The 9,891-nt window shown below is 38.6% G+C and overlaps 1 protein-coding gene across 1 annotated transcript in view; it reads right to left on the reverse strand.

Annotated features, from left to right (window-relative positions):
* The window catches only part of Adarb2 (adenosine deaminase RNA specific B2 (inactive)), a 530,291-nt gene that overhangs the window by 374,724 nt on the left and 145,676 nt on the right, over nt 1-9,891 (reverse strand). The window lies entirely within an intron of this gene.

Below are 9,891 nucleotides of genomic sequence, written 5' to 3' on the forward strand. Positions count from 1 at the left end.
AGAGAGAGAGAGAGAGAGAGAGAGAGAGAGAGAGAGAGAGAGAGAGAACCATATGTACATAGAGCTCTTCCAGTACATGGTGACAAAGGGAAAGAGAAGAAAACACCCACATAATCATGTGTATACATAGACTCATATACCATATACCACATTCTATGCACACCAATACATGTAAACATGCACATATACCCATTAGACATATACACAAAACACATATGGACATAAGCACCTGCCCCCCTTCCACACACTTTCTGTTCCTGGTTCACTGGTGAAAGTGACATTTCATACTCAGGCTCAGAAAAGACACTCCTGTCAGGCTGGCCAAGGTTGGTGAACTGGGCAAAAAAATTTCTAGCAAGATATAGGCAGCTGGAGGCAGAGAGTAGGTAGAGTCAGTCCTGAGATCTCTGAGTCAGTCAAATTGCTGAGGATAAAGACTGGGATAGCAGAGGGTAGACACCCGAAGCATGTGCTTGCCTACTCTGCCTCAATTGACCCTGAGCTCTAACCTCCAGGAACGCTGTAGGGCATCCATTCCTCTTCATTCTCAGTGTGGGCCAGGCAGAATGAGGTACTCCACACCCACATGCTCGGCATCTAGGAAGGAAGGTCCCATCTTCAAGAGCAAATATATTCTTGAAATACATTTCCCACCAGATTCAGAGCCTCAAACGACCAAATCATAAAGAGAACGCACAACTCATTTTCTCAGATTATAGCTATGTGAAGCTCAGCAACACATCTATTTTTGCAGCTGGTTCATGTCATTTCTGCATTTTATTAAAGAAAGATGAAAATGGGGGCAAATTACAGTGTATGTGTAACTCCAAGTTAATCATCATTTTGGTAAAGAGAAGAAAATTGTTTACTACGAGTTGAGACATTTCTGTTTAGCTGCCAAGAAAGGCACTGTAACACCTGTACAACACAGTCTCTTTTTGGATTTATATTTGATAGAGACAAAGAAGGGGGCTCTCGGATACACCCCAACTAGGAATCACAGTGATGCTATGGTAAATTTACAGAGCATTACATTTCTCTACATAAATCAGAAACAGCTCTGGAAAAGTAAAACAAAGTAAAATTTCAAGTGAGCATTAACAGAGTTAAGTCAGTTAGTTTATCTTGGGAGCAGTAGGAAAGGCAAAATGTGTTTTCTAAGCAAAAGAAGTTTGGCTCTGACTGACATCCATATTCCTGGCACTCACTGCTCAGCTCATGCCCTCTGTTATGCCCAAGCTGAGCAATGTGTCCCCCAGTGTCCCTCAAGTCTGGCCTCCTGCATTTCATAAGATCTTTAACCCTTTTCTGGATCTCTGTCAATGACTCACCTTTGAAATCTCTGATTACATGCTGTATTCAAGAAATAGCAGGTATACATCTTGCTCTGTTAATCAGTAGTTAGTTCTTCATAGCAGATGAAGAAGCTCACCTTAACTGTTTTATTTTAATTTGCTTCTTAGGTCACTATTAGGTTAGAATTAAACTTGATTAGTCCAGAGGGTTTCCATACACCTCTTGGCTTCATTATGCACAGTATCTCTTGTAAACATTCCTCATGAGAACATCATGTTCATTGTAATTACAGCCCTACACTGGCACACAACCATCACCCAGGGTTCACAGCTACCTAAGTACTTACACTTATGATTCAGACAAATTTATAATAAGAGTCCACCATTGTCACACGAGACATAATGATTTTACTTCTGTAAATGTATTTTAGTTTCCTGTTGTTGATTTCTACCTTTCCTTAATTAACCCTGGGAAGCCTCTGGCCTTTTAATTGGTTCTATGGTTTTGTCTTTTCCATACTGCCCTATAGCTATAATTATATCCAATATAGGTTGAACAACAGACTTCTATTATTTGATGATACAAATGTAAATAGCCTCCATGTGTTTCTGTGACTTAAATCTCAATTCTTTCTAGATGGAAGTATCACTCTATGGAGCATGTATATCTTAGTTTGTTTATTAATTCACCCACTGAAGAAAACATTAGATCTGAATTTTGGTTATTGTGAATAAAGCCACCATAAATATGCCTGAGCAGGTGTGGATATAAATTTCAAGTCTATTTAGATACATTCCAAAGAGCTCAACCTGTGGTTTGTGTGGTATTAAGATCTGAAAAGCTACCTGTCTTTACTAATTCACAGTGGAAAGAGACAGAGAAGCCAGGGCTTGTAGAAATTTGTTTTGGAGTCAGCAATTCTAAAATAATGTCCTGGGTGTAGAGGAAATACTCTATGAGGTTTGGTCAAATATGTCTGAAGTTCTTGGTTGTACACACCCAAGGTCATGAATATACATGTCAGTATTCTTTGACATTCACTTGTTCATGGAATATTAAGCATTATTTTGAGTACAGGGATCTGGGAAGCCATAGAGCCTTCCCTCTGAAACCAGGAAGACAAAACAACCAAAAGAACCCTGCAATAGCCAATCTAGATCCCTCTCCTGGTTCTGCTTAATGTTAGCAAAGATGTGAGGCCAGCTGATCCCCTTCAACACAAAATTCCAAATGAATTGATGGTGATATCTATTGCATGCAGGGTAATTTTTTTTGCAAACTTAGAGAATTATTTACCACATGGTATTATTTTTCCTGAATACTAAATGAGCTAACGTGTATACACACACATAGACACACACACACATACACCTTTTTCTGCTTCTATATAGATTAAGACAAGTAGGAAAATATGTGCTCAAAGTTTGTGAGATTCTGTACATATGCATGTATGTACATGTATACATGTACATGTGTATGAACATATACATATGTACATGTACACACACATGCACATATAAATCTATACATATCTATATCTGTCTTAGTTAGGGTTTTACTGCTCTGAACAGACACCATGACCAAGGCAAGTCTTATAAAGAACAGTATTTAACTGAGCTGGCTTACAGGTTCAGAGGTTCAATCCATCATCATCAAGGTGGGAGCAGGGCAGGATCTAGGCAGGAATGATGCAGGCAGAGCTGAGAGTTCTATATCTTCATCTAAAGGCTACTAGTGGAAGACTGACTTCCAGGTAGCTAGGAAGAGAGTCTTAAAGCCCACACCCACAATGACACAACTACCCAATTGGGCCACACCTTTTAATAGTGACAATCCCTGGGCCAAGCATATACAAACCATCACAGTCTCTACCTCTACCTCTACCTCTACCTCTACCTCTACCTCTATCTCTATCTCTCTATATAATATCTCTCTATATGTAGAGAGATATTAGATATAGATTAGACATTTAGAATTTAGAATATTCCTCTTCTCTCTATATTTAGCTGCTCAAGCATGACAAGCCCCATTTCACTGTTTTAGAGCTTCCAAGCTGGATGCTGCTGCTGCCCTTGAGGTCTCTCCCTCCCCCTCCACTTGGCACTTAAGCTGCACAAACAGCACTTGAATTGAGGTCCGAGCAGACCTTCTTAATCTAATCAATTCTGAACTACTTGCTGTCGAGGGCTAACAGCCTCTTGAAACTTGGGGCTGTTCCACATTTCATTTACATGATGGATGAGATGCACAAATGGATTAAGTGGTAGATGAGCACCTTGGGACAGAAAGAAAGTGTCATCACACTGCTTGTCTGTGTCCCAGTAAATTCAGCTGCAGTGGGAAACCATATAGCCCTATGAGGTGGGTGCTGGGTTAGGAGCTCCACAACAGTGCTAGCCTCAGCCAGGGACTTTCAAGAGACTGACTGTCCCCAAGTTGGACTCCATTACAAAGTAAAGTCTGTTCTTTTGCTGCTCTGATTTGTTTCCACACACTGAATGTGTTGGTTCTTTGTAAGGAGCTTAAATGCAGTAGAAATGATATCACATCCAGGAACTGTAGTTGATAAATTATAATAAAATTAAATATCGGGGGAGATAGCACAGTAGCTAAAGTATTTGTGAAGACCTGAGGTGGATACCCAGTGCCCATGTAAAAGTGGACAAGGTAGCAAACCTCTATTATCCCAGTTCTCCTTCAGTAAGACAGAAGGCTCACAGGATAGCAAGCCTAATCTATGTTGTGAACATCCAGAGACCATGTCTTAAACAATGTCTATCTCAAGCAAGGACTGACAAAGGTTGGCCTGCCCATATGCATATGCTCATATTTATGCATACAAATAGTCATATGTGCACCCATCTTTCTCACTCATATACACACAGATAGACAGATTACAAACAAAACAGAATAAACCAACAATTAAAGCAACTCCTATATCTCTCTTGATATGTTGTCTACCTGTAAATGGAATTATTGTGTTGGAGGCTGGAGACTGGTTCTAACGTTTTGAATCACTCGGGAATCTGTGTGTTCAAGTGCTAAATATCCTTGTCCCAATTTGTATTTGATTGATTAATAAGGATGTCAACAGTGACTGCTTCAGCAGAGGGTGGGATTCTTAGAATTGCATGGGCCAGGATGTACGGAGGAATAGAGCAGGATAGCCATGACTCTGGGTAGAAAGATGGGATTCAGGAGTGACAGGAGATAAAGCCAAACAGCCCTAGGAGATTTCAGATAAGTGGCAGCTGGCCACTTCCCTGGTTGGGCCTAGGGTAACAGGGGGAGGTTTAGGAGTATCCAACCTTTGAGGTAGCCAAGACATTTTAAAAATAAGCTAATGTGTTTGTGCCTTTCATTTGAGGATGGATCCAAAGATACCTCCTGGGTGAGTGTGCAGCTGGATCCCCCGGGAGTGCAAAGCTGTGTAGCACAAATTCACTGCAGCATTACTGGCTAGTAACTTTGAGGTCACCATCACTTCTGTTGTAAGTACTGTAAACATTTGAGAGCAGTGAGTGTACCAAGCAATATCTTCAAATCAATGGTATTTTATTATTTTCTTTTAAAAATTATTTTATTTGTTGAGATTATACTATAATTAAATCATTTTTCCCTTCTTGTTCTTCCTTCAAAACTATTCAATATATCTTGCTTGATTTCAAATTCATGACCTCTTTTTGAGTGAATTATTGTTACTGCCTGGCATATTTTCCTCTGACTTCCACATGAATGCACACACACGCACGCACGCACGCACGCACACACACACACACACACACACCCTATACACATGCACACACACTCACTTAATTAGCCAAGCAAAATCATACACACACACACACACACACATATATGTATATATATACATATATATGTATATATATGATGTCTAGTTCTAGGCATGTGTGCATGAGTACTGCTTCTGAGTTCAATCACATGTTGACATGTGTACACATTCACATGCATGCAGTTTCTGAATGTGGATAGGGGAGAGCTCATGAGGCTTCAACCCTACACTAAGAAATAGAGCCAACTAAGGAATCCTGAGATATGAAGAAATAGTTTTCTCTAGGGATGAGCACATCAATTGGATAGCCAATGGTTCCATAAAGCTTGAATTAAAGGTCCACCTGAGGGACGCCATGGTCCAATCTTCCACCCTGATGTAAATGGGAATTTCTACAGGATACTTCCATTTCTATCATTTTTAAACTTTCCTAGGGCTTCACTCTGCAGGGGAACATATTCTTCATATTTATTAGCATTAATTAATTAAGTGATGTTGCTATGTTGATCATAGTTCTCTTTCAAAGTTGGTTTTGATAAATGTCTTGGATCTGACCTCATTACTTCAAGAACCTTACCAGATACATTGAACTTTGGAAAGGATTAGTTATGGGCTTGCCTTTGCAAGAATGCCCCATCTACAAGCCAAGATTTTTGCTGATCTATTCTTATGTGGGCAATCATCCCATTCTCCATTCTTTTTAATTTAAGACACTTTTGAGATAATAATATAATTATAACATTTTCTTCCTCCTCTTACTCCCATCCAAAGCCTCCCATATAGCTTTTACTACTCTTTCATATTAGTGGCCTCTTTTTTCATCAATGATTATTATATGTATATATGTGTTTGTTATATACATACCAAAAAATAACCTGCTCAATCTAAATAGTATTACTTGTGTGTATGTTTTTGGGGATGACCATTTGATATTAGATACTCAGTTTGCGTGCTTCTCATGTTTACTTTGTCATGTCTATTGGTGTCCTACTTGCTCAGAACATTTAGGCAGCCATGTTGGTGAGTCTTCATGGGTTCAGAATCTGACATTACTAGAAGACACACAGTCTTACAGCAAACTCCATTATCTTCTGTCCCTTATAATCTTTCTCTCTCCTCTTTCACAATGTTCCCTGAGTTTTAGCAGTGGGAGTGTTCTGTAGATGTATCCATTGGATCTGGGCTCTATAACTCTGTACTTTAATTGGTAGTGGTCTCTGTCATAAAGAGAAGCTTCCTTTATGGGGTGAGAACTACACTTATCTGTGGGCATAAGAACAAATGTTAATAGATTGTTGTTAGGGATTATACTAGTTTAGGAAAGTAGTGACTCTAGATTCTCCTCGAGTAGTCACAAATTCATTAGAACTGAGTAATTAGCTAGGTTTCTAGTCCCAGGCATAGCTTCACGCTTATTGAGTGGGCTTTAAGTCCAACCAGAGAGTTATTGATTACCACCAAAGTATATGTGCCTCTATTGAACCCTTAGAATAATTATGCCATGCCATTGTTGTGGTTTATAGACTTTATAGGTGGGTAGAACTTTTATGTGTCTGCCTCCTTTGGAAGCTTGCATGGTGCCTTTTCGTACCATGAACTCTAGTTCTCCTGGAGGAGCCCTTCAGTTCCAGCTGAGGGTCCTCTGCTTTCTGTTTTATCAACAATAGGTACTTAGCCTTCACCTCAGGGTGGAGGTGTAACAAAGGACAAGAACAACAGGCTACTGTTTGGGGAGTCTCCCAGACAGCCCTGATCAGCAACTCGAAAGCGGACTTCTTATGCCTGGTATTGGGAATATTTTTGTTAGATGGTCTTTGGCTCTTGGAAGGAGCCTTGTCAGGCTGAATGATGCAAGTTCATTAAAATTGTATTTATACAAAGAATTATGTGTATGATAAGTATTTTTATAGTTAATATTACAATTACTGATGAATTTTCAGACATTCTTCTAGTTATATTCTATTCCTCTCTCCCCCCTCCTCTTCTCTTCTCCCCTCCTCTCTCTTACACTTCCCCCCCTTCCCTTTCCTCAGCATTGAAGTCAGGACCTTGTTTATTATGGCAAGTGTTCTGTCACTAAGCAAGCTACCAAGTCCTCCACTCTGCACTTTCTATGAGCAGCACCATTTTTCCTGGTTGCTGTGGGATTCCATCTATCATCATAAAATGATTGTCTAGTTGTGTTCTGACAAAGGAATGAACACTTACCCAGGATTATAACAAACTGTCACTTCACGTCATAGATAACATTTGACGAAGCTTTCTTCCACAGAGGCCACATTTTGATGTTAAATACCTCCGAAATTTTGCCTCTCAGGAGATTTGTGAAAAATCCCACACAATAAGATAGAAACACGGGTATCAGCATCTTACAAATGGTCAAAGAATTCTATGCACTGACAGGACCTTTAATATAAATAAGATTGTGAGCATCCATAGAGCTTTGCATTTTACAAAACACTTTCAAGTTTGATTTACGATTTAGTCTTTGCAACAGCTCTTTGCAATATATATAGCGATATTTTAGATATAAAAATCACATAGGCCCAAAGAAAGAAAAGGACTTTCTATGATGAAAAATGAAGCCCAAACTGAACATAGGGCACCCTTCAAAGTGAAATACTTGTGTATAAATCTAACAAAACGATACAAGGAAAACTAGAAAACTGATAAAATGCGAAAGAACTACATGGATGAAAGATAGATGTTCTACATCTGTGGTCAGGAAGGCATAATATTGCTAAGATGTTATTTCTTCTTGACTTCATCTCTAGATTCAACATAATCACAGTCAAAGTCCCAGGAAGTTGTTGAAGTCTACAGCTCATATAGAGAGCCATAAAACCCAGACTAGCCAACATGACATTGAAGGAAAAAAGTCAAAAAATGGGTAGCATGCAACTTGAATACTGACTGTAATGCTACAGTAACCAAGGCAGTACAGTATATATCATGCTAGGTACAGAGAACAATCAGAGGGTCTAGAAATAGTCATTGATTTAGTCAACTGAGTTTTAACAAATATGGTTGGACAAAGGTATGGGCACATATACAATGACTATAGAGAGAAATGTTATAAATTGACAAAAACAACTCTAAATGAACCCCAAACCTAGATGTGAAAATATGAAACTCCTATAAGAAAACATAGGAGAAAATCTAGTTGGTGTTGGGTATAGTGATGATTTTCTAAATACAACATTAGATGTATGAAATACTATTGATAAACTGAACCTCATACTTAAAACCTTCTTCACTGGAAAAGTGAATGTGATATAAAGAAAATGATAAATTCTTCCATAGCCTAGAAGAAAATACTTGCAAAATATATATTAGATAAAGACTTGTCATCCAAAATATACAAAGGGAATACATTTGACAATAACAAAACAATTAATTAATAGGCTGATTAATTAATGCCTCACCAAAGACTCACAAATGAAAAATAAGCATATAGAAAGCTTCTTAAGAAAACACAAATTTAAAACATAAATAACAGATTTGTATGACTATATTCTAAATACTTCTCCTTAGACATACAGATAAGTGTAGCTTTCACCCTTCACCGAAAAAGCTTCTTTTTGCAATAGATGGAGACTGTTAACAAGAGCTTTAAACTGGTCAAAATACAGGGAAGAAGTGACTGTAGGTGCCCAATCCAAAATGCTATGTTTTCAGTGCAACTACAATATTTAATGCTTAGTGAATATTTCAGAATAGGAGGGCCAAGAGATTGTAAGAGCCTGAGGACCATGACCCCTGTTAATTGATAGTGTCTTCTAGTCATGATATGGAAACTACACCGATTGCAACAGTATAACTGTCTGAAGAAACCTACATAATGACAACTCAGGTTGACATGCCAATGTGGATGGAGGAAATCCTACAAGACTCCATCCCTAGATAAAGAGCTACAGGTAGCCAATGGCTGCAGACTGAGAAATAGTCAGTTTCCTACAGGGATGAGCTTCCACATAGATTGCCCACTCCAAAGTTTTCATCTATGGTTGTATACACACATGTACATACAAGTAGTACTAGATGGAGCCATTAAACTGTGCATATATATATATATATGTGTGTGTGTGTGTGTGTGTGTGTGTGTGTGTGTGTGTGACAATAAGAATTAATAAAGAGGTCATGAACTTGGAAGAGAGTGACATCATAGGCAGAACAGGAGTGATGAAGTTTCAGTGCTCATCTATGAAGTTCTTAAAATATGTATTTCTTCCATCTACTAGACTCAACAAGAACTATAATAGGAACATCATCAAATACTGGAGAGAAATGGGGAATACTAAACCTTTCTAGGCAAATAGTGGATCCCTGGCTTCTTCAAACTTGTTAGTTATAGCTTGTGGAAGTGTAAAATAGTCCAGCAAATTTGGAAGATAACTTAGAGATGTCTAACAAATCTAAATGCACTTTTGTTTTATGATATCAGACATGTGATTACCTTAGAAATTGAAGATATACATTCATACAAAAACCATGCATGCACATGGGCTGGGGTGGTGGCTCAGTGGCAAAACACTTGCTATGAAATCTTGAGGAACTGAATTTGGAGAACTTGCTATGAAAATGTGAAATCCTGGGTTTGGAGACCTAGAACTCAACTACAAGCAAAACAAGACCCAGATGAATATTGGCTAAATGGATGCTAGTATCTTGGCCAGAGATTACCCAAATTTTGGACTTAAAAGACTCAGAAAAGGTGAGAAGAGGGTTAGCAATGGCTCAGTTCACATTTTCTTTTCCATTCTTCTCTTCTCTTCTCTTCTCTTCTCTTCTCTTCTCTTCTC

The sequence above is a fragment of the Grammomys surdaster genome, unplaced genomic scaffold (genome assembly GCF_004785775.1).
Source record: "Grammomys surdaster isolate TR1022 unplaced genomic scaffold, NIH_TR_1.0 194, whole genome shotgun sequence".
Lineage (NCBI taxonomy): Eukaryota > Metazoa > Chordata > Mammalia > Rodentia > Muridae > Grammomys > Grammomys surdaster.